The sequence below is a fragment of the Ranitomeya imitator genome, chromosome 2 (genome assembly GCF_032444005.1).
Source record: "Ranitomeya imitator isolate aRanImi1 chromosome 2, aRanImi1.pri, whole genome shotgun sequence".
Taxonomy (NCBI): Eukaryota; Metazoa; Chordata; class Amphibia; order Anura; family Dendrobatidae; genus Ranitomeya; species Ranitomeya imitator.
In genome coordinates, this window is record NC_091283.1 from 150,421,009 (window position 1) to 150,447,433 (window position 26,425).

At 43.0% G+C, this 26,425-nt stretch overlaps 1 long non-coding RNA gene across 1 annotated transcript; it reads left to right on the forward strand.

The window, feature by feature from the left end:
• LOC138667253 (uncharacterized) lies at positions 1 to 24,882 on the forward strand. The gene is made up of 3 exons (XR_011318673.1): positions 1 to 219; positions 19,284 to 19,339; positions 24,415 to 24,882. It is a non-coding gene; the product is annotated as an uncharacterized lncRNA (long non-coding RNA).
• Positions 24,883 to 26,425: the final 1,543 nt, after the last annotated feature.

The window sequence follows — 26,425 nt, forward strand, 5'->3', positions numbered from 1 at the left end:
TTCACCGGACACACTTGCGGTAAGCCCCCTCTTTGGGTTCTGATGTAGTTAGTCCACAACCTTTGGATACTGGCCGGTGGTTTATTTTTCTTATTTTTCTTAGTTTCACTTTCGCTTTTTCTTTTACTGATTGGACTGCTGTGTCTTTCTCTTATAGAACTCCTGACGGAGTCACATTTAGTACACTTATGGTGGTCTATACAAGCTCTGCATATTGCGGTAAGCATTTATATGTCTCCCTTAGGGACTATTAGTATTTAGTAGGATTCTACATAGGTGTAATGTATGAAATAATACTTTTTTCTTTTTATATTTATATTTTGGTTTTCATATGAAGTTTTTTCTTTCTTGTATATATTTTTTCTTGGATATTTTGTACATTATTGAGAGTACAGGTGATTAAAGTGGAGTGATTCCAGGAAAAGGATAATTGTAATTGGCCACATATAGTATTTCTGTGTTCATTATGTAAAACCACTTCCGCTGACTGTTCTTTTTGTTAATTATGGACATCATTATCACCTTGGTGATACAAGGCCTGTTTTGCTATATGATAAAATATGGAGTGCCGGATTTTTTCAGTGTCTGGATATAGGGGTGGCATCCCTTTTCTGAGCACCCTATTTTAAAGGAGGAGTGACGTGATAGAATCTTCAAATTTGAGATGTTACAAAAGGCCCAAGAAGATTATAAAGAAACATGGATAAACATCACAAAGCTCCTCCTGCCCTTCAGGTTTGTAAAAAGATTTGGCTATCATCACTGCCCCCTGACGAAGCCGACGCGAAACGCGAGTTGGGACTGCGGCGGTGACCCCTGTGTACCGACTGAATGGGTAAGAGCTGCTGATCCAGTTTGATTATGGTTTATGCCGTTCGGGTGAGCGGTACCCCACTGTGGGATTGGTAGAATTTGATTCTTAGATACCCGGTTATGGCGGTAATATTACCTTAAAATATGCACTAATGGCACTTCAGGTTGAAATTGTATCAGTGGTTCATGGGGGCTTCCGCTGCTCTGATTTCTCAGTGCTATCTGTAGTTTCCCTTGCTGTCCATATTATATTTGTTATGATTATGTGTTTCTATATATTGCTGATTATTGTTCTATGAATAAAAACGTGTATTTTTACCTTTTCAATATGGGACTTGTACTCCGTATGTTTTTCTCCGGTTTTTCTCATGTATACTTCGAGTGTCCTTGATAGCTATGATTGATCTCTAGTATGGTCATTTTCCCAACACTATACTATTAGTATGTGGGAGAGATCTAGAGTATTGCTTTCCATTGTGGGATGTTTTTATTGTATGTACAAAAAAAACCTGAAAATCAAAGTACCTGGGGGGTCTTCTAAATTGGGTCAAATCTTCATGGAACCTTTTCAAGTTTCTACACATATTCACCCAGTTGCTTTCCGTTTAAAACTTCCTAACAGCTTGAAAATTCACCCTGGGTTCCATGTATCCCTGCTCAAACCATTCAGTGAGAACCCGTTTCCAGGAAGAACTCAGCCATCTCTTCCAACTGAAAGAGTCCATGATGAAGAAGAGTGCATTGTGGATAAAATTCTGGACTCTAGAACACTTAGAGGAAGATTACAATATTTGGTGCAATGGAAGGAATACGGAACAGAAGATAATTCATGGGAGCTGGAGGGCAACATCCATGCACCCAGGCTTACAAGAGCCTTTCAACAGAGACATCCAGAGATGCCAGCATCTGAGATGTCCAGAGGCCATCCTGGAAGGAGGGGAGTACTGTCTGGACTCGAACCCAGCAGCTCCCTCTTAGCTATTCAGCTCGCTAGACAGTTCCCTGCTAACCCAGATACTAGTATCTGTGTTCTTCTTGGTTGGCTCAACCCTGTGATCTCCTGATTGAACACCCTACTTAAACCTGGCATTGCAATTCTTTACTTGCGCTTCCAGCCTTTAGTCAAGTTTCTTTTCACCTGCTGCTTATCCTCATGATTATACCACTGCTACCGTGAAACAACTTCTGGCTATTCCTGACTATTAAACCTGTTGATCCTTTAACTATACTGCTGCTCTTGTGTACTGACTTCCGGTTATTCCTGACTTTGCTAACTGTCCCCAGTGGTTACAATACCACTACTCCAACTCATTTCAGTACATAATACAGTGTATGGTTAAGAGTCCCAAATAGAGGCCATTTTTATACAGATAATGGCGCCATGATGGAGTTCATTACTGTCATGCAGTGACTTGGGACTGTGGGCACTAACCAGGTTCCTAGGATTAGGGGCGTTCTAGTCTATCCCTGTCCTTCGGATTATTCCTGAAGGTGGGGACACCAGTTTCAGGTGCTTTTGCTATGCCCTTATATCAATCCTTATCTGTCCCCTCCCCCACCCAGGGAGGTGGGAAGCCGAAGTGTATAAGATAAGGGTAAGTTCACACAGGGCGTTTTTGCTGTGTTTTTTTATGCTAATTTTCAGCTGCTTTTTACAATACTAGCAAAGTCTATGAGATTTTAGAAATCTCATGCACACACATTGGTTTTTTGTTTGATCAGTATTTTGTGCTTTGCTGCGTTTTTTGAACATAGAGCATGTCACTTCTTTCAGCGTTTTTGCTGCGTTTTTTCACCCATTGACTTGAATGGGTGTTGAAAAAAACGCAGCAAAAATGCAGGTATTATTATTTGCTACATTTTTGCTGCTGAAAATCCAAGGACATTAGCATGGACAAAGAGAAAAACAACGCAACAAAAAACACATAAAAAAGAACCAAAAATTCAACAAAAAATGCAACAAAAACGCATCTAAACCTGCATTTTTTACGCAGCTTCTTTCCTGCCAAGATGATCAGGTTTTGCTGCAGAAAAAAAAAAGCAGCAAAAACGTCCCGTGTGAACTTACCCTTACACTAACCAGACAAACAAGGGAAGATGAACAGGGATAAATGAAAAATAATACAAATTACGCTCACCAAACAACAGAGTACAACACAGGGTAGTTAAAGGAAGGAGAAACCATATAGGAGAGGATAAGGATGTGCACACAAACAAAACCCCAAGCAACAATCTCCTGAACAAATCTCCAAATGGCAACTCCAACCACTAACTACAACTCTAACTAAAAACCAGGCAGAAAGATCTAACACTGGCAATTCTTAAATGTCAGAGGCCAGCATATACAGCAGAGGGGAGTGGCCAACACTGAAAGCTGAGACAATCCAGACAGGAAAAATCCAGGGGCTTCAACTGAACAGATTAACACTTACACTGCCAGCAAGGAAAAAAACTGCACTGTTTAATAAGATGGTCACGCACTTCTAACCAGTGCAGGAGTTTGTGAAACCAGACACCGTGATCTTATAACCCTCTCTCTATCACAGTATTCCTGTGACAATTATTATACAACCTGGGGGTAATGGGTTAAAAAGGTCAATAATATACAACTTGGGGCTAAGCGACCTGGATAGATGACATTACTATACAGATTAGAGGTAAGGGGCTTGGATAGAGGCCATTGTTATACCGTCTGTGGATGTCAGTTCATTTATCCTCCTGTTCGAACATTGGCAGCCCTCTGGGGCTTCCTGCACTACTTCCACATAAGCTTGTCAAATGCAATCATTTATTAGTCCCTAGAAGAAAGAGCAGAGCATGCATTGTGGTAATGTAACTGCGCACCCTTTTACATATTAGCTTCCCAATCTTTAAATGGCTTGTTTAGGATTTAGATAGTGATGAATTATGCTAAGGACACATTTTTAGGCGCTTCCATGATGAGCCATTTGCAGCTCCTACTGCAGCTGTATGTATACAGTGTACAAAGCTTGATCTGTACAATGGGTAGTAGCCATTCTTGGGTTCTGCAGCTCCACTCCTTTTGAAGTGAATAAACCACATTATCCAGGAATGGCTGCTACACATTATATGGAGTGGTTTTGTCCCGGCTGCAGGAAATTTCTGAAAACAGCGGTTAAGTGTGGGTGTCTGTTGTATACCCCTCCTCACATGTAAAGCACTATGGAATAAATGGCGCTATAATAAATAATAATAATAACACAGGGGCAGTATTATAGTAGTAATATTCTTGTACATAGGAGCAGTATTATAGTAGTTACATTCTTGTACATATAGGAAGCATGATAGTTATATTCTTCTACATGAGGGTAGTATTGTTACATTTACAGTTCTGGCAAAAATTAAGAGACTACCACATCAAAACCCTGTCATGGGCAGCCCGATCTCCAGACCTGAACCCCATTAAAAGCCTCTGGAATGTAATCAAGACGATGATGGATAGTCACAAGCCATCAAACAAAGAAGAACTGCTTACATTTTTGCGCCAGATGCAGTGTGAAAGACTGGTGGAAAGCATGCCAAGATGCATGAAAACTGTGATTAAAAATCATGGTTATTCCACAAAATATTGATTTCTGAACTCTTCCGGAGTTAAAGCATTAGTTGTTTCTAAATGATTATGAACTTGTTTTCTTTAAATTATTTGAGCGCTGAAAGCACTGTTCTTGATTTGTTTTGTTTTTTTCATTTTGACCATTTCTCCTTTTCAGAAAAAATACAAAATGTATTGCTTGGAAATTCGGAGACATGTTGTCAGAAGTTTATAGAATAAATGAACAATTTACATGTTACTCAAAATATACCTATAAAGAGAAAAATCAGACTAACTGAACATTTTGCAGTGGTCTCTTAATTTTTGCCAGATCTGTATATTCTTTTACACACATGCAGTATTATATTAGTTATAGTCGCGTTAATAGAAGCAGTATTATAGTAGTTATATTATTATACACTCCCTGTATATACATCTCATGATGAATCATCTCGGTGCACACAGAAAACCTTCAGTTAGCATCGCTATATGAGAGGATCGTAAAATTTCGGGCAGGTCTGGCCAATCATCCAAGTCTCTTTTTTATCCAGGAGTCTGGACATTAGAGGAGTGTTGTGCAGGTATGATTTCATTATAAACACCCACACATATGCAGCGCCCCAGAGTCCTGGTCGTTGCAGTAAAGTCGTTCTTCCACTTGGGGGAGCGATGTTACGTCTGATGGCACCAAAGGAGTTCACCCTGCCAGGTATCACGGCCACACACACACTTCACACGCCGGCCACCAGGGGGAGCAAAAGGTTCTATCTATTAGGCCACTCCTCACACTTGGGTAAAACTGGGGGTTTGGTTAGGAAGTTAGGCAGTTGGAGACGGAAGACAGAAGCTGACTGGAGGGAGAAGGAGATAGTCAGGAGGAGAGGAGCAGACTGGACTCGGCCCAGGGAGGGAAAGAAGGACACGGAGCTGCGCCTGCTGTTATGAAAGGCAATTCAGTACTACAATGGACATAGCGGTCAGAGCACATACAGTGATCTGACAATAACCCAAAATCATAGAACGAGCTCTGAGACGTGGGAACTCTGCAGACCGCAATCCCTAATCCTCTCCAAAAAACACTAGAGGCAGCCGTGGATTGCGCCTAACTCTGCCTATGCAACTCGGCACAGCCTGAGAAACTAACTAGCCTGAAGATAGAAAATAAGCCTACCTTGCCTCAGAGAAATTCCCCAAAGGAAAAGGCAGCCCCCCACATATAATGACTGTGAGTTAAGATGAAAAGACAAACGTAGAGATGAAATAGATTCAGCAAAGTGAGGCCCGACTTTCTTAACAGATCGAGGATAGAAAAGGTAACTTTGCGGTCTACACAAAACACTAAAGAACACCACGCAAAGGGGGCAAAAAGACCCTCCGTACCGAACTAACGGCACGGAGGTACACCCTTTGCGTCCCAGATCTTCCAGCAACAAATTAGACAAGCTGGACAGAAAAAATAGCAAACAAATAGCAAAGAAGAACTTAGCTATGCAGAGCAGCAGGCCACAGGAATGATCCAGGGAAAAGCAAGTCCAACACTGGAACATTGACAGGAAGCCAGGATCAAAGCATTAGGTGGAGTTAAGTAGAGAAGCACCTAACGACCTCACCAGATCAGCTGAGGGAGGAAACTCAGAAGCCGCAGTACCACTTCCCTCCACCAACAGAAGCTCACAGAAAGAATCAGCCGGAGTACCACTTGTGACCACAGGAGGGAGCTCTGCCACAGAATTCACAACAGTACCCCCCCCCTTGAGGAGGGGTCACCGAACCCTCACCAGAGCCCCCAGGCCGACCAGGATGAGCCACATGAAAGGCACGAACAAGATCGGGAGCATGGACATCAGAGGCAAAAACCCAGGAATTATCTTCCTGAGCATAACCCTTCCATTTAACCAGATACTGGAGTTTCCGTCTAGAAACACGAGAATCCAAAATCTTCTCCACAATATACTCCAATTCCCCCTCCACCAAAACCGGGGCAGGAGGATCAACAGATGGAACCATAGGTGCCACGTATCTCCGCAACAATGACCTATGGAATACGTTATGTATGGAAAAAGAATCTGGAAGGGTCAGACGAAAAGACACAGGATTAAGAACCTCAGAAATCCTATACGGACCAATGAAACGAGGTTTAAACTTAGGAGAGGAAACCTTCATAGGAATATGACGAGAAGATAACCAAACCAGATCCCCAACACGAAGTCGGGGACCCACACGGCGTCTGCGATTAGCGAAACGTTGAGCCTTCTCCTGGGACAAGGTCAAATTGTCCACTACATGAGTCCAAATCTGCTGCAAGCTGTCCACCACAGTATCCACACCAGGACAGTCCGAAGACTCAACCTGTCCTGAAGAGAAACGAGGATGGAACCCAGAATTGCAGAAAAATGGCGAAACCAAGGTAGCCGAGCTGGCCCGATTATTAAGGGCGAACTCAGCCAAAGGCAAAAAGGACACCCAGTCATCCTGATCGGCAGAAACAAAGCATCTCAGATATGTTTCCAAGGTCTGATTGGTTCGTTCGGTCTGGCCATTAGTCTGAGGATGGAAAGCCGAGGAAAAAGACAAGTCAATGCCCATCCTACCACAAAAGGCTCGCCAAAATCTCGAAACAAACTGGGAACCTCTGTCAGAAACGATATTCTCTGGAATGCCATGTAAACGAACCACATGCTGGAAGAACAATGGCACCAAATCAGAGGAGGAAGGCAATTTGAACAAGGGTACCAGATGGACCATCTTAGAAAAGCGATCACAGACCCCCCAAATGACTGACATCTTTTGAGAAACGGGAAGATCAGAAATAAAATCCATAGAGATGTGTCCAAGGCCTCTTCGGGACTGGCAAGGGCAAAAGCAACCCACTGGCACGAGAACAGCAGGGCTTAGCCCGAGCACAAATCCCACAGGACTGCACAAAAACACGCACATCCCGCGACAGAGACGGCCACCAAAAGGATCTAGCCACCAACTCTCTGGTACCAAAGATTCCAGGATGACCAGCCAACACCGAACAATGAACCTCAGAGATAACTTTATTGGTCCACCTATCAGGGACAAACAGTCTCTCCGCTGGACAACGATCAGGTTTATTAGCCTGAAATTTTTGCAGCACCCGCCGCAAATCAGGGGAGATGGCAGACACAATTACTCCTTCCTTGAGGATACCCGCCGGCTCAGACAAACCCAGAGAGTCGGGCACAAAACTCCTAGACAGAGCATCCGCCTTCACATTTTTAGAGCCCGGAAGGTACGAAATCACAAAGTCAAAACGGGCAAAAAACAGCGACCAACGAGCCTGTCTAGGATTCAACCGCTTAGCAGACTCAAGATAAGTCAAGTTCTTATGATCAGTCAATACCACCACGCGATGCTTAGCTCCTTCAAGCCAATGACGCCACTCCTCGAATGCCCACTTCATGGCCAGCAACTCTCGGTTGCCCACATCATAATTTCGCTCAGCAGGCGAAAACTTCCTGGAAAAAAGCGCATGGTTTCATCACTGAGCAATCAGAACCTCTCTGCGACAAAACAGCCCCTGCTCCAATCTCAGAAGCATCAACCTCGACCTGGAACGGAAGAGAAACATCTGGTTGACACAACAAAGGGGCAGAAGAAAAACGACGCTTCAACTCTTGAAAAGCTTCCACAGCAGCAGAAGACCAATTGAACAAATCAGCACCCTTCTTGGTCAAATCGGTCAATGGTTTGGCAATACTAGAAAAATTGCAGATGAAGCGACGATAAAAATTAGCAAAGCCCAGGAACTTTTGCAGACTTTTCAGAGATGTCGGCTGAGTCCAATCATGGATGGCTTGGACCTTAACAGGATCCATCTCGATAGTAGAAGGGGAAAAGATGAACCCCAAAAATGAAACCTTCTGCACACCAAAGAGACACTTTGATCCCTTCACAAACAAAGAATTAGCACGCAGGACCTGAAAAACTGTTCTGACCTGCTTCACATGAGACTCCCAATCATCCGAGAAGATCAAAATGTCATCCAAGTACACAATCAGGAATTTATCCAGGTACTCTCGGAAGATGTCATGCATAAAGGACTGAAACACTGATGGAGCATTGGCAAGTCCGAATGGCATCACTAGATACTCAAAATGACCCTTGGGCGTATTAAATGCAGTTTTCCATTCATCTCCTCGCCTGATTCGCACCAGATTATACGCACCACGAAGATCTATCTTGGTGAACCAACTAGCCCCCTTAATCCGAGCAAACAAATCAGATAACAATGGCAAGGGGTACTGAAATTTAACCGTGATCTTATTTAGAAGGCGGTAATCTATACAAGGTCTCAGCGAACCATCCTTCTTGGCTACAAAAAAGAACCCTGCTCCTAATGGTGACGATGACGGGCGAATATGCCCCTTCTCCAGGGATTCCTTCACATAACTGCGCATAGCGGCGTGCTCAGGCACGGATAAATTAAACAGTCGACCTTTTGGGAATTTACTACCAGGAATCAAATTGATAGCACAATCACAATCCCTATGCGGAGGTAGGGCATCGGACTTGGGCTCATCAAATACATCCCGGTAATCAGACAAGAACTCTGGAACCTCAGAAGGGGTGGATGACGAAATTGACAGAAATGGAACATCACCATGTACCCCCTGACAACCCCAGCTGGACACCGACATGGATTTCCAATCTAATACTGGATTATGGGCTTGTAGCCATGGCAACCCCAACACGACCACATCATGCAGATTATGCAACACCAGAAAGCGAATAACCTCCTGATGTGCAGGAGCCATGCACATGGTCAGCTGGGTCCAGTATTGAGGCTTATTCTTGGCCAAAGGCGTAGCATCAATTCCTCTCAATGTAATAGGACACTGCAAGGGCTCTAAGAGAAACCCACAACGCTTAGCATACTCCAAGTCCATCAAATTCAGGGCAGCGCCTGAATCCACAAATGCCATGACAGAATACGATGACAAAGAGCAGATCAAGGTAACGGACAGAAGAAATTTTGACTGTACCGTACCAATGGTGGCAGACCTAGCGAACCGCTTAGTGCGCTTAGGACAATCAGAGATAGCATGAGTGGAATCACCACAGTAGAAACACAGCCCATTCAGACGTCTGTGTTCTTGCCGTTTAACTCTGGTCAAAGTCCTATCGCACTGCATAGGCTCAGGTTTAAGCTCAGGTAATACCGCCAAATGGTGCACAGATTTACGCTCACGCAAGCGTCGACCGATCTGAATGGCCAAAGACATAGACTCATTCAAACCAGCAGGCATAGGAAATCCCACCATGACATCCTTAAGGGCTTCAGAGAGACCCTTTCTGAACATAGCTGCCAGCGCAGATTCATTCCATTGAGTGAGCACGGACTACTTTCTAAATTTCTGACAATATACCTCTATCTCATCCTGACCCTGACAAAGAGCCAGCAAATTTTTCTCTGCCTGATCCACTGAATTAGGTTCATCGTACAGCAATCCGAGCGCCAGGAAAAACGCATCGATATTACTCAATGCAGGATCTCCTGGCGCAAGAGAAAATGCCCAGTCCTGAGGGTCGCCGCACAAAAAAGAAATAACAATCAAAACCTGTTGAACTGGATCACCAGAGGAGCGAGGTATCAAGGCCAGAAATAATTTACAATTATTTTTGAAACTCAGAAACTTAGTTCTATCTCCAAAAAACAAATCAGGAATAGGAATTCTTGGTTCCAACATAGCTTTCTGATCAATAGTGTCTTGAATCTTTTGAACTCTTGCCGAGAGCTGATCCACAAATGAAGACAGACTTCTAATGTCCATCGCTACACCTGTGTACTGAACCACCCAAATGTCTAGGGGAAAAAAAAGGCAAAACACAGTGCAAAGAAAAATAAATGGTCTCAGAACTTCTTTTTTCCCTCTATTGAGAATCATTAGTACTTTTGGCTTCCTGTACTGTTATGAAAGGCAATTCAGTACTACAATGGACATAGCGGTCAGAGCACATACAGTGATCTGACAATAACCCAAAATAATAGAACGAGCTCTGAGACGTGGGAACTCTGCAGACCGCAATCCCTAATCCTCTCCAAACAACACTAGAGGCAGCCGTGGATTGCGCCTAACTCTGCCTATGCAACTCGGCACAACCTGAGAAACTAACTAGCCTGAAGATAGAAAATAAGCCTACCTTGCCTCAGAGAAATTCCCCAAAGGAAAAGGCAGCCCCCCACATATAATGACTGTGAGTTAAGATGAAAAGACAAACGTAGAGATGAAATAGATTCAGCAAAGTGAGGCCCGACTTTCTTAACAGATCGAGGATAGAAAAGGTAACTTTGTGGTCTACACAAAACCCTAAAGAACACCACGCAAAGGGGGCAAAAAGACCCTCCGTACCGAACTAACGGCACGGAGGTACACCCTTTGTATCCCAGATCTTCCAGCAACAAATTAGACAAGCTGGACAGAAAAAATAGCAAACAAATAGCAAAGAAGAACTTAGCTATGCAGAGCAGCAGGCCACAGGAATGATCCAGGGAAAAGCAAGTCCAACACTGGAACATTGACAGGAAGCCAGGATCAAAGCATTAGGTGGAGTTAAGTAGAGAAGCACCTAACGACCTCACCAGATCACCTGAGGGAGGAAACTCAGAAGCCGCAGTACCACTTCCCTCCACCAACAGAAGCTCACAGAAAGAATCAGCCGGAGTACCACTTGTGACCACAGGAGGGAGCTCTGCCACAGAATTCACAACAGCCTGCAACCCATGCGGCAGCTTCCTAAGAAAGGACAAGAGAGGAAGTGTGCCGTAGTGAGTGAGCACCGAAGTCGTAGCAACAGGAGTAAAACACCAGTGGGAGACCAGCTAGAAGCAGGCTGCCTCCCACTGAGCGCAGATCCGGTAGCCGGAACACCGAGGGAGTAATAGACTCTACACTTTACTTCAGAGACCGGCAGGACAGTCGATTCCAAGTTGGCTGCCCGACCTAAGAACCTAAGCAGACAAGGTGGCAACGCGGAGGAGGGGCGACACTAGGGTCCCTATAAAATAGCCTCAGGCCACCACCATCATACGGGTTTGTCCTATCCATCTGGGGGACAGAGAGAAGAGTAACAAGAGTGAGGACCCTATGGGAGCTAATTCACGTAGGGACCTACTACGTTACTGTGCGCAAGTGGAAGGCTGCTGATTTCCACCTGGATAAGGGGATTCTGGAATTGCCATCAGACCGGCCGGACTCTGCCTACCCTGTCATCCGGCACTCTGGACTGTGGATGCTGAAACCTTCAGTAAAGGTAAAGAGACTGCACCCATTGTGTCCTCGTTATTCACCGTGCCTTGCACCACCCACCATCACCATCTACACTTCTGGGAAGCCCTGGGGATATACTTCACCTGTGGGAAGGTATACCATCTAGCTGCCATTCCATCACCCCAGCGGACCCTTAAGCAGCGTCGGTCACCCTGACCGAATACCACAGGTGGCGTCACGAACACTACCGTTATCTACAAACTTTTACCCTTTTATTGGACGCCCCTCATAGGGCCACGGTCAGGGATGGGCCACCGTGACATCCCAGCTGAGAGAACTGAAAGACCCGGTACCGAGTACCCCATTGCCCTTACGTGGGGGCGATCCACATACAGTTATGTGAAAAAGTGTTTGCCCCTTCCTGATTTTCTATTCTTTTGCATGTTTGTCACACTTAAATGTTTCAGATCACCAAACAAATTTAGAATGTTAGACAAAGATAACACAATAAACACAAACTGTGCAGTTTTTAAATGAAAGTCTCTATTATTAAAAGGAGCCTGATTGGGCACAGTAACCTACAGACAGTGTCAGGTCAGCGCCAGTATACTGATTAAAATTATACATTGGTTGATGAAATCTGTCTTATTGTTGGTCTTTCGCCTTTATTTTCATTTTTTAGTTAATGATATGCTCGTGTTCTGGGGCGGCCTATGTGAGGTCTTCATGTGGTGCTCTGATTAGGTATTCATAATGCAGCCTGCTGATAGGTCACTGATCCCTCACTGACCTGCCCACTAGTTAACATAATGAATATCTGTACACACTTAAAAAAACCCTTCTGCAGGCAGTTGTCAACCGTGGCCCCTGCTCTGCAGCATAATCACATGTTTTATGTGCCAATACAAACTGTTCATCATGATATTCAGCTAAAAAAAAAAATCAATTTGAAAATGGCGCCTGCGCAGTAGCAGCTATCGGTGTACATACAGTGCCTTGCGTCAGTATTCAGCTCCCTGGAACTTTTCAACCTTTTCCCACATATCATGCTTCAAACATAAAGATACCAAATGTAAATTTTTGGTGAAGAATCAACAACAAGTGGAACACAATTGTGAAGGTGAACACAATTTATTGGTTATTTTAAATTTTTGTCGAAATTCAAAAACTGAAAAGTGGGTCATGCAATATTGTTTGGCCCCTTTAACTTAATACTTTGTTGTGCCACCTTTTGCTGCGATTATAGCGGGTATGTCTCTATCAGTTTTGTACATCGAGAGACTGAAATTCTTGCCCATTCTTCCTTGGCAAACAGCTCAAGCTCAGTGAGGTTTGATGGAGATCGTTTGAGATCTGATAGCTGCTACTGCAGAGGTGCGGGCGGTGCCATCTTGGAGGAGGACATTTTTTTTCCTTCTTCAGTAAGAAGATTATGCTGCAGAGCGGGTGCCACAGCTGGCACATGCTGCAGAATTATTTTTTTTTAAGATTTGTACAGATATTCATTATGCAAACTAGGGGGGCAGGTCACTAAGGGATCAGTGATCTGTCAGCAGTCTGCATTATGAATATAATCAGAGCACCGCATGCAGACCTCCCCCCCACAGGCCGCCCTGGGGCACAAGCATATCATTGACTAAAAACTGAAAATAAAGATTAAAGAACAACCATAAGACAGATTTCAGCAACCAAAATATCATTTTAATCAGTATAACAGCGCCGAGTCGCCAACCTGACACTGTGTGTATGTTAGGCTTCTTTCACACTTCCGTCGTTCAGGGTACATCTTAATGCAGTGAAGTGACGTATCGACAGATGAAAATAGTGAAAAACGTGTGTAACGCATCCAGTGTTATGACGGATGCGTCAAACGAGTTCCATGCTGAATTTTAAGGTATAAAATTGAGAGAGAGAGATACGTCGCTGGATTCCAGTGTTTGACGGTCAGCGACGGATCCTACGCCCATAGGCTTCCATTATAGCCAACGACGGACAGTGCAGGATCCGTCGCTGAGCGATTTTCCGACGTGCAGAAAAAAACGTTCCTCTGAACGTTTTCTCCCCACGACGGACCGCACGATGGGAAGAAAAAGACGGAAGTGTGAAAGAGGCCTTACTGTGCACAATCCTGCCGACAGGTTCCCTTTAGCCCCTTAACGACCAGAGGTATTTTTGGTTTTGCATTTTCATTTTTTTGCTCCCCTTCTTCCCAGAGCCATAACTTTTTTCCTTTTTGGTCAAAATGGCCATGTCAGGACTTGTTGACTTGTTTTTTGCGGGATGAGTTATACTTTTGAACGACACCATTGGTTTTATCATGTCATGTACTCAAAAACTGGAAAAAAAATCCAAGTGCTGTGAAATTGCAAAAAAAAAAGTGCAATCCCACAGTTGTTTTTTGGGGATTTTTTTCCCCATATTCACTAAATGCTAAAACTAACCTGACATTGATTCCCCAGGTCATTATGAGTTCATAGACACCAAACATGTTTAATTTCTTTTTTATTTAAGTGGTGAAAAAAATTCCAAACTTTGTTTTAAAAAAAAAAAAAGTGCCATTTTCCGATTCCTGTAGCGTCTCCATTTTTAGTGATCTCGGGTTGGCTGAGGGCTTATTTTTTGCATGCCAAGCTGACTTTTTTAATGATACCATTGTGGTGCAGATATGAACTTCTGATCGCCTATTATTGCATTTTAATGCAATGTTGTGGCGAACAAAAAAACGTAATTCTGGAGTTTTTAATTTTTTTGTCATAATGCCGTTTAGCGATCAGGTTATTTCTTTTTTATATTGATAGATCAGGCGATTCTCAATGCAGAGATACCATATATGTATATGTTGGAATTTCTTTTATTGTTTTATTTGGAATGGGGCAAAAGGGGGGTGATTTTAACTTTTTATATATTTTCTATTTTTGTAATATTTTTTAAAACTTTTTGCATGCTTCAATAGTCTCCATGGGAGACTAGAAGCTGCACTTCGCCGATCGGCTCTGCTACATACAGGCGATGATCAGATCCGATCAGATTTACGCCCAATGTCGGAAAGGAGTTAAGGGAAAAGTAAATCGAAACCTACAAGGCCCTGTGTGAAAAAATGTATGTCCCCTAAACTTAATAACTGGTTGCACCACCTTTAGCAGCAACAACTGCAATCAACCATTTGCGATAACTGGCAATAAGTCTTTTACAATGCTCTGGAGGAATTTTGGCCCACTCATTTTTGGAGAATGGTTGTACTTCAGCCACATTGGATGGTCTCCAATTATTCCAAGGTTATGCCACAGCATCTCAATAGGGTTAACCTAGTCAGGACTTTGACTAGGCCACTCCAAAGTCTTAATTTTGTTTTTCTTAAGCCATTCGGAGATAGACTTGCTGCTGTGTTTTGGATCATTATCCTGCTGCCTAACCCAAGTGCGCTTCAGCTTGAGTTCATGAACAGATGGCTGGATATTATCGTTCACGATGTTTTGGTAGACAGCAGAATTAATGTTTCCATTTATGACAGTGAGTCTTCCAGGTCCTGAAGCAGCAAAGCAGCTCCAGACCATCACACTACCACCACATTTTACTGTTGCTATGATGTTTCTTTTCTGAAATTCTATATTACTTCTCCGCCAGATTTAATGGGGCATACACCTTTCAAAAAGTTCCACTTTTGTCTTGTCAGTCCACAAAGTATTCAAGATGTTTTCTGGCAAAACTGAGACAAGTCTTTATGTTCTCATTGCTCAGCAGTGGTTTTTGTCTTGCAACTCTGCCATGCAGGGTATTTTTGCCCAGTCCCTTTCTTATGGTGGAGTCATGAACACTGACCTTAACTGAGGCAAGTGAGGCCTGCAATTATTTGGAAGTTGTAGTCTTTTTTGGGACCTCTTGGATGAGTTGTCACTGCGCTCTTGGGGTAATTTTGGTCGGCTGACCCCTCCTGGGACGGTTCACCACTGTTCCATGTTTTCACCATTTGTGGATAATGGCTCTCACTGTGGTTTCCTGGAGTCCCAAAGCTTTAAAATTAACCTTATAACCTTTTCTAGAATGAGAGATCTAAATCACTTTGTTTCCCATTTGTACCAGAATTCTTTGGATCTCGGCATGATGTCTAGCTTTTGACTATATTTTGGTCTACTTCACTTTGTCAGGCAAGTCCTATTTAAGTGATTTCTTGATTGAGAACAGGTGTGGCAGTAATCCTAAAAGATGTGATAAACCACAGTTAATTTAAGTTTTAAGGGGGGTGGGGGTGGCAATTACGTTTTCCACACAGGGTCAGGTAGGTTAGGATTTTTCCTTCCCTTAATAATAAAGACCTTCATTTAAAAACTGCATTTTGTGTTTACTTATGTTATCTTTGTCTAATATTTAAATTTGTTAGGTGGTATGAAACAAAGTGTGACAAACATACCAAAGAATAGGAAATAAGGAAAGGGGCAAACACTTTTTCACATAACTGTATACTGTACAAACTCGAACATAAAAGCATTTAATGCTTTCTTAGAGTTGTGGACTTGGCGTGTGGACGTCACCTCCATATATTAACAAATACGATTTAATGTCCCGACATTCAGTGTTTTGTAAAGAGTATGTCAGACGTGGGAGTGGCAGGTAACTGATACTTTTAACGGAGATATTGGTGATTTCTGTATAAAAGACAGAAGAGAGCTTATAAAAAAAGAGCTAAAAAAAAGAGAGAACTCTGGCAAATGGTATGGACTTTGTGTATCCATGCATTGGATTTTTTATTGATTTCATTTGTCGGGGACAAGATGAGTGTGGGTGGCAGTCTGCCAGGTGGAAAATGGTTCCAATCATAGCATAAAATATCTTACAGAAAGATTAAAAAAGACAGCAGCCTCACGTCATATAGAAGACCCACCTTTCCTGCATTAGCCAATCTGTCAAGTCCCACAACTGCTTCCATTTCCACATCCCATTTTTACTACCTAGTGGTGTTGTTTACTCACCTTCTATAAGCCCTGGCACAGTTTTCAATGTTTGGCAGCACTCCGAAAAGTGCTTTGTTGTCCTCCACAATGGACGCCTCATAACAATCACCTCCATTATAAATGCACATTAATCCATCAAAGTGAATCTATGCTACATGTAAATGACAATTTCTCAGATCGCGCTTGGCTCCTCTCCTGGTGAAGAACATGTTAAATAGACTGCTCATTAGGAAACACTACAGGTCACTTACATCCAAATATGCAGGTCCCTGGAAACATAAAAACCTTACACAGATCCTAATGTTACCGATTCTGTAATGTTTGCCCACAACAGACATTTTCTTGTTGCCCTCTTTCTGCATACTTGCCTGCAGATGAGTCCTGGCAACATTAACAATTAGTTTGTCAAGATACAACTCACTGTTGTCTAAATGGGTGAGAGGTATGTTGCATGTTACCTGTCCGCACCTACACCCAGGAGGCACGATGACAACCTTAGAGGCTGGGGCGTGCTAGAGTCCCTATAAACTGCCTCAAGTCACTAGTCATACAGGTATGTCCTATCCAATCCGGGGGACAGAGAGAGATAACATCTGTGAGGACCTTATGAGAAGCTTAGCAGTAAGGGACTAAACCACCACGGCGCTAGAGGAAAGGCTTTTATTCTCCACCTGGACAAGGGAACTCCGGACTTGCCTCCAAACCGGCCAGACTATGCCTGCCCTGTGATCTGGTGCTCTGGAGTGTGGATGCTGAAGTCTTCAGTAAAGGTAAAGAGACTGCAACCTTGTGTCCTCGTTCTTCTCTGCGCTACTCACCATTCACCATCTATACACCAGGATGCCCTGGGGACACACTTCACCTGTGGGAAGTTATACCATCTAGCTGCCATAACATCACCCCAGCGGACCCCTACGCAGCGTCGGTCACCCTGACCGAATACCACAGGTGGCGTCACGAACATAAACTTTATCCCTTTAAAGACCTTTCCCTTTTATACGGACGTCCCAGGGCCACGGACCGGGTCAGCCACCGTGACATCCCCCTGTGAACACTGGACCCGATACCGAGTACCCCACTGCCCTGACGGGGCGCTCCAGTTATTTAATTTTTTTAGTGTTAAAAAAAATATTGGAAGTATTTATACTGGTGTGATCCTTTAGAAAAACACTGAGGATGGAGGCAAGAGCTATTTAAACCCCTTTGTGTTTCCTGTCGCTAATTGGATGGGCAGGCAACCTCCTGTGATGCTGTCCTGGAGGGTTCTTAGAAACTAAATTACTGGCAAGTCTAATTCTATATTCTTCACCACTCAATGGTATAAAATTATGTGAGGCACATGCTATGTCAACATGCTCACTGCACCCCTAGATGAATTCATTGGGGGGTTTAGTTAGGAGAAATTGATTAACAATTTGTATGGTTCATTTTCTCATGTTACCTTTCTGAAAATGGAAAATTTGGGGCAAAACCAACATTTTTGAAGGAAAAATGTATTTCTTCATTTTCACGGCTCAACATTATAAAATTCAGTAAAGCACCTGTGGATTCAAGGAGCTCACCACACCTCTAGATAAATTCCTTGAGGGGTAGCTTCCAAAATGGGATCACTTGAGGGGGGTTTGCACTGTTTAGGAAAATCAGGGGCACTGCAAACACAACATGGCGTCCGCTATCAATTTCAGCCAAGTTTTTGCAAAATTCAAATGGTGTTCATTGCCTTTCGAGACTTGCCGTGCGTTCAAACAGTACTTTTCCACCACATATTGGGTATCAGTGTACTCACGAGAAATTGAAGAACAAATTTTGGGGTCCATTTTTCCTGTTACCCTAGTGAAAATGCTAAATTTGGGGCTAAAGCAACATTTTTGTGGGAAAATGTAACATTTTCATTCTCCTTACACGTTGTTTTAATTCCTGTGAAGCACCTGAACTGTTAATACATTTTTTCAAAGTGGTTTTGCGCAGTTGGAGGGGTACAGTTTTTAAAATGGTGTCATTTTTTTCTCTGTTACGTAGGACCCTCAAAGTCACTTCAAATGTGATGTGTTCCCATTTTGGTGACAAAACTAGAAATTGCTGATTAACTTTTAACCGTTCCAACTTCCTAAAAAAAAAATGTTTAACAAATGATGCCATTCTGAAGTAGACATGTGGAAAATGTTATTTATTAACTATTTTGTGTGACATAATTCTCTGGTTTAAGGGCATCAAAATGAAAAGTTTGAAAACTGCAAAATTTTCTCCAAGTTTGTTATTTTCATAACTAAACTCAGAAAATATCATACTAAATTTACCCCCAACATAAAGGACAATGTGCTCACTGAGATATATTGAAGCATTCCAGAGTTATTACCTTCTAAAATTACACTGGCCAGAATTGTAAAATTTGGCCTGGTCATGAAGATGAAAACAGGCTCGGGGGTGAAGGAGTTATATCTGCTGGACTAATGTCTCCCTGTCCCTTTGCCTATGTGCTGCATGATATTATAGAGATACAAATTCATTACCCAGTCTATGGCATGTTGTTTTGGCTGCCGCACCTATATGATACATTTGGGTATTAATCGGAGTGGAGCGCTCATTTATTTCTCTGAATTTCTTCAAGGTTACAGGGCAGAGTCATTCTACAGTTCAGTGTTTGCAAAAAGTCACACGAGAGCTTTACACTCAGCAGAAAAAAAATGACTATTAAAAATATCCACTGTAATTCAGGCCTTTTTTTTGGTACAGGCTTTAAAACCAGAAGCTGTGACGACGCACAAAGTAATCGAAGACGCTTCTGAACAGTAAGCAAGATTCATATTTTATTTTTTTAATGCCCTATGCGCAAGTTTGAGCTAAAAAGCATTCACTACAATTAATCAAGTCGCTTCTACACTATCACAGCTTTCCACAAAGCCCAAATGACATAGTTGAGAGTTTTGCAGCAGCTGAATTGCACATAAATCTACATTATTTTGTTAAAACCCTTCTGCTCTATCTAAGCACTGAGCAGCTACAAATAGTGCATGCCACTCCACTCCAAAGCTTTTCATAGTGTTTAAGCTGAGCCAAGTACATAGACCCAACGGGGGGACATACTGCTGGCCGGTCTGAATAAGAAGCACTCTGGCGTAAGATGGGTCTGATCTATTAAATTACACACACCTCATAGTAAATTAAGCACATTGCGAGTCTAAGAAATAAAAGACTATGCCAGCTGTGTGCTGGCATAGGCTTGTACTATAATTTTTTTTCGCTTTCTGGCATACTATGGTAAATGTCTTGGGGTATATGCACAAGTTGCAGATTTGCCTGCAGAATTTTCTGCACAGAATCTGCATCTCTTCACAGAAAATGTGCGTAAAAATTGTCTGATGGGACTACTTTCCCATCATCGGCAATGCTGTCACTGTGAGCATTCATAGCCGGATGGGAGCAGTAGTTCCATCAGACAATGGCTGCTTACACAGACACGCACACACACACAGGGACACACGCGCGCACACAGAGACACACACAGACCCACACATACTCGCAGACCTCTATACACACACGCACATAGTCTCCGCCCACGCACTTCCCTCCTCCCGATCTGCAGCATTTCTCGTACCCACATCCGCAGCAAATCCACAGATCTTTTTTACACCTGCGGTTTTGCTGCGGATGTACCTGACTCAATGGAATTCAAAGGGCACAGAAATGCTGCAGATCAGCAAAAAGTATTGACATGCTGCGGAAAATAAAACGCTGCACATCTGCACAGATTTTTCCGCAGCATGTGCACAAAAATTCTTAATTTTACATAGGATAACATTGGTAGTGCGCTACACTGCGGATTTGATGCAATTCCGCACGTCCAAAAACGCTGCCGATCCGCATCTAAATCTGCAACGTGTGCACATACCGTTAAGGTATGAGCCTGAGCCCCACCCCTGCTGTGATGTTCAACACTCCTTTTTAAAATGTGTCATGATCGGCGAACAACGTTTTAAAAAGTTATGGAATAAAAATGTTTGTGCAACGTTTTAACTATAATTTCAGCTGCTGAAACAAACATCAAATTAAAATAAGACATCACAGCCATAACACCTAGTCACAATACCATGGCACTGCAGGTTGCAGAAAGCCCCATGATAAAAGCCGGAGGCAGCTCAGGTGCAAAATGCTGAAAAATACAAACACTGACATTCCTAGTAATCATAATGGTGGTTGCTTAATTTTATCAATGCTCAATGATAAGTCTTGTTGAAAGTGCCAGTCATACAGATACGTGTAGTGCATCATGCCAACGCAATACTGAATGTCCACCAATCAGCAAAATGATCTTTCCACAGCTTCTTTCTGGTGTTAAAAAGTACAAGCAGTTGGTGCAAAACATACAGGTGCTTCTCACAAAATTAGAATACCATCAAAAAGTTAATTTATTTCAGTTGTTCAATACAAAAAGTGAAACTCATATATTACATAGTCATTATAGAGTGATCTATTTCAAGTGTTTATTTCTGTTAATGTTGATGATTATGGCTTACAGCCAATGAAAACCCAAAAGTCATTATCTCAGTAAGTTAGAATACTTTATAACACCAGCTTGAAAAATGATTTGAAAATCAGAAATGTTGGCCTACTGAAATGTATGTTCAGTAAATGCACTCAATACTTAGTCCGGGCTCCTTTTGCATCAATTACTGCATCAATGTGGAGTGGCATGAAGGCGATCAGCCTGTGGCACTGCTGAGGTGTTATGGATGCCCAGGTTGCTTTGATAGCAGCCTTCAGCTCGTCTGCATTGTTGGGTCTGGTGTCTCATCTTCCTCTTGACAATACTCCATAGATTCTCTATGGGGTTAAGGTCAGGCGAGTTTGCTGCCAATCAAGCACAGTGATACTGTTGTTTGTAAACCAAGTATTGGTACTTTTGGCAGTGTGGACAGGTGCCAAGTCCTGCTGGAGAATGAAATTTCCATCTCCAAAAACTTGTTGGCAGAGGGAAGCATGAAGTGCTCTAAAATTTCTTGGTAGATGGCTGTTGTGAATTCTGCTCTTGGGTTCCCTCCAGTGGTTGTAGGTGGGAATGCAGTTGTCTCTGAGTCACAGACCTGGCCAGGTGTATCGGATGATTACAATTCTGACTGGGATATTTAAGTGGGCAGGATCCTTTAGCCCTTGCCAGTAGTCAATGTTCCTTGTGAAGTGTTGGATCACTTTCTGGCTTCTCCTGCTCGCTGCCTATTTCAGCAAAGATAAGTGTTTGGTTTTTGTTTCTGTGGCACACTGCCAGTGTGCTTGTTTCAGTTTTTTTTCCTGCTCCGATTGTAGGATTCACTGGAGTTGCAGATTTACGCTCCTACATCTTTTAGTAAAGATGTAGGAAGTTTTTGTATATTCTGCTGTGGATGTTTTGAAGGGTTTTATACTGACCGCACAGAACTCTGTCCTATCCTGTCCTATCTAGCTAGAGGGGCCTCCTGTGCTAATCCTGTTTTTCTGCCTGTGTATGTTTTTTCCTCTCCGACTCACCGCCAATATTTGTGGGGGGCTGTCTATCCTTTGGGGATTTTCTCTGAGGCAAGATAGTATTCCAATTTCCATCTTTAGGGGTATTTAGTCCTCCGGCTGTGACGAGGTGTCTAGGGTTTGTTAGGTACACCCCACGGATACTTCTAGTTGCGGTGTTAAGATCAGGATTTGCGGTCAGTATTGTTACCACCTACTCCAGTGAACGTTTTCATGCTGCTCCACTTAACTTTCCATTCATATGCTTGGATACAGAACTCTACACAGCCACCTTCTTTAGCAATGACCTTTTGTGGCTTACCCTCCTTGTGGAGTGTGTCAATGACTGCTCTCTGCATATCTGTCAAGTCAGCAGTCTTCCCCATGATTGTGGAGCCTAGTGAAACAAACTAAGGGACCTTTTTAAAAACTTAGGAAGCCTTTTGTTAATTATTCTAATTTACTGAGATAATGACTTTTGGGTTTTCATTGGCTGTAAGCCATAATCATCATTAACAGAAATAAACACTTGAAATAGATTACTCTGTTTGTAATGACTCTGTTTGTAATATATATAATATATGAGTTGGACTTTTTCTATTGAAGAACTGAAATAAATTAACTTTTTGATGATATTCTAATTTTGAGAGAAGCACCTGTATTTGTGGAAAAATTTTCTGAGTTTTATGAAGACCTCTGGCACTTTTATGAGAAAAAAAGGGTAGACATTAGTGATGAGCGAACATACTCATTACTCGAGATTTCCTGAGCACGCTCGGGTGACCTCTGAGTATTTTTTAGTGCTCGGAGATTTAGTTTTCCTCACCTCAGCTGAATGAATAACATCTCTTAGCCAGCTTGATTACATGTGGGGATTCCCTAGCAACCAGGCAACCCCCACATGTACTTATGCTGGCTAACAGATGTAAATCATTCAGCTGCGGCAAGAAAAACTAAATCTCCGAGCACTAAAAAATACTCGGAGGTCACCTGAGAATGCTCAGGAAATCTCGAGTAACGAGTATATTCGCTCATCACTAGTAGACATCCATTGCACAACACATTCCCCATAATTCACAACAGAAAATGTAAATGGTAGCTGAAATCAATACCGGCTCATAGCTGCCATAGAATTAATTTTTTATTTGCCACATTTTATAAAAGTAGTGTGCTTAAATTTGGTGCACCTTACGCTATTGGTCCCAGATTGTAGTATGAACTGTAAGGCTACGTTCCCACAATCCAAAAGTAGCAGCGCTTGCATATGTTCGCTGCATCCAAAGTGCTGAATTCTATTGAACGCATGTTAATCTGCACGTGTTCACTGAACCGTGCTGATTCACCAAGTCCAATACATTCTATTGATTTAATTTCTGTTTTGGAGACTAGCGTCTCCACAAGAGAAATTGACATGCTGCGGTCTTGAAAGAAGCACCGCATGTCGGTGTCCGTGAGTGATCCGCAGGCGCAGACTCACGCATAGTGGACAGGGGATTTCTAAAACTCCACTATGCTGTAACATTTGGCCGCTGCGTGTTTTATGGTGTAAAACTACGCAGCGTTAAGCGTGCAGCAGTTTGTGATCGTGAGCACGTACACCAAGGGGGTAAGACATTGTGTTAAGTGGGTTAAAATTGCTAAAAATGTGTTTTATTTGCATACATTATATGTGTGTTTTTTATCCTTATGACCGGTGTGTGTTTTGGTTTCCTGGAGATCTAATCTCAAGGCGGTCCCCAGGGAGTGGGGGGTGGGGGGGGGTCTGTCCAATAAGGGAACCAGCGGAAGGCTGTAGGGATATAGTTAGTACACACTGGGTAAGATACAGGTAAATGGTTTGGGAGTAGCCCTCTTACTGGGAGAGGTTAAAGAAAACAATAAGGGGAAGCACCTCCGATATAGCAGTCTTAGACAGTGGTATGGTAGTGAAAGATTCAAGTTCAGTTCATGTACAAGCTGCAATGGGCCCTAACAGTACCAAGCTTCCAAACAGCACGAGGACACATCGAAAGTCTATCGCAGATCCCTAGACGGTCTGGGGCTATGGCCCAGAGTAGGCATTGGAATCTATGTCTCATTCTTTCCTAAGAGGCCAGTCAGGGAAGAGCGAGAGGGAATGGTGGCGGGTCTCAGGAAAGCTGGATTGCTGGACGGGAGCCCTTAGTACCAACAGAAGCTGTTGAGCTGGGGAGAGTTCGGGCAGACTGGAAGCAAGATCTTGTAATGTACTGTGTAACGGGAACAACAACCGGAGGTGACTCTGCCTCATACTGCATGACTCAGCCAAATGTATCCGAACTAGCGAAAATTCACTTTTCAACGGAAGGTTCTTATTATAAAAGGAATTGTCCACAGGAACAACTTTTCTGTATTTCAACCATTTCAGAAATGAACCAGGAGGTCCAAGATGAATGGGGAAAAGTCATTCCAGATGAGTCAGTGCTGCAGGTGCCCTAATCCAAAAATACATAAAACAGATCAACTCTTTTATAAACCCGAATTGCAATAAATGTGTGAACCCAGCTCATTGGAGGCCTGAAATCACCAATCTCCTCATTGAAAGTCATTAGTAAAAAAGGGTTAAACTCGTTGAATAGCATTTCTGGAACAAGAATTGTTTTATGGATCTATCGTATCATTCTTTTATAGGATATTGAACACATTCCTTATAAGATATGTAGAAAATGAAATGTTTGCGTTTCCACCGAGGATTGGTCGTCGTTTGTTCTACAAACTGGACAGATTACCTAGTTTATAGTCTTACATCTTCATAAACTAAACCTCTCCAAGAGCCGCAGACTTCCTGCTGGGAGATGGAAAGGAATGGAACGTGGCAGCCGGGAGGAAAAACAGACCATTAGTGGGTTCATCAAAATGAAAATTTAGTTTGGAAACAGATACACTTTGTGAATCAATATGCAATTAGTTCTGGCAGTGTGCGGGGCGCTGCTGAGCGGCTCCGGCCTTGTTCCGTTACTGTGTTATTTCTTTCACATTCAGATAATGAATGAGTCTGACACATCAGGGCACACAGAACGCTCGTCCCGGCGCTCGCCGTCTGCAGAGTGAGCATCATATAGACAAGTATCAATAGCTATTAAACCGCCACCGGCGCTGCACGATGGCGACTCCATCACTATTACTTCACACCTACTGCTTGCCAGCTAGAGATATACATGTATAACATGATGACAGGAACATTATGCGCTGGGAGAAGCAGCAGAGCATGGAGCGCTGTCTGTATCACACATGACAGCTTTAGATACATCAGACAGACAGCATCACACTGACAAGGATCAGATACACGGCTCACCAGACAAGATCATACATGATACAGGATTACATACAGCAAAATGTATAAGGCTACTTTCACACTAGTGTCGGATTCGGCCCGTCGCATTGCGTCGGGCCGAGATTCCGACGCTAGCGTTTGATGCGCCGCACAACGGGTGCAGCGGATGCATTTCTCCGGCGCATCCGCTGCCCCATTCTGAGGTGCGGGGAGGTGGGGGCGGAGTTCCGGCCGCGCATGCGCGGTCGGAAAAAGCGGTCCGTCGGCAGCAAAAAACGTTACATTTAATGTTTTTTGCTCCCGGCGGTCTGCCACAACACGGCGCAACCGTCGCATGACGTGTGTCAATACGTCGCAACGCATCGGTAATGTTACTCTATGGGGCAAAAACGCATCCTGCAAACAACTTTGCAGGATGCGTTTTTTCCCCTAAACGATGCATTGCGACGTATTGAAAACAACGCAATTGTGAAAGTAGCCTAACAAACGATAGGTTTAGATACAGTGGCACAGCAGGCAGTAGGTTTAGATACAGTGGCACAGCAGGCAGTATCAGACACAAATATTATAAAGGAATTTCTCTGGCTAATTTAATCATGTGTGGTTTAGTTTCAAGCGCTCTGATGCCGCCCTCCGACATGGCGGTCTCATCAGTCTTCATTGTAAGGAGTGAATTGGTTACTCGCACTTATTCCATTGTTTGGGAAGCTACTAATTTGATTATATTCCCCATGATGCATCTCTGAAGGGTCTCCATGTGTCTATTCAGAGTTACAGAGTAATCACAGAAGGTTAACCATTTTTTACCTCACTCAACCTAAAATGTTATTTTCATGTCGCCATTTTTCCATTTTGCTAAAAGCAGGCACTACATCAGGAAAAGAGCAGTATATGCTAATTTATTGTATGTATGCGTCTATATAAATATATGCTGAACACAAAAAAGCGTGGTGTGCTTCATATTTCTTATGGCAAAAAAAAAAAAAAGACAAACCTACAGGACCGAATCCCCCGCTTCCACTCACATAGCTATTCGGTAAACTTACAACATTCGGTCTACACACAGCTGTCACTAGAGGGAGCTAACAGCATGGGATTTATATCA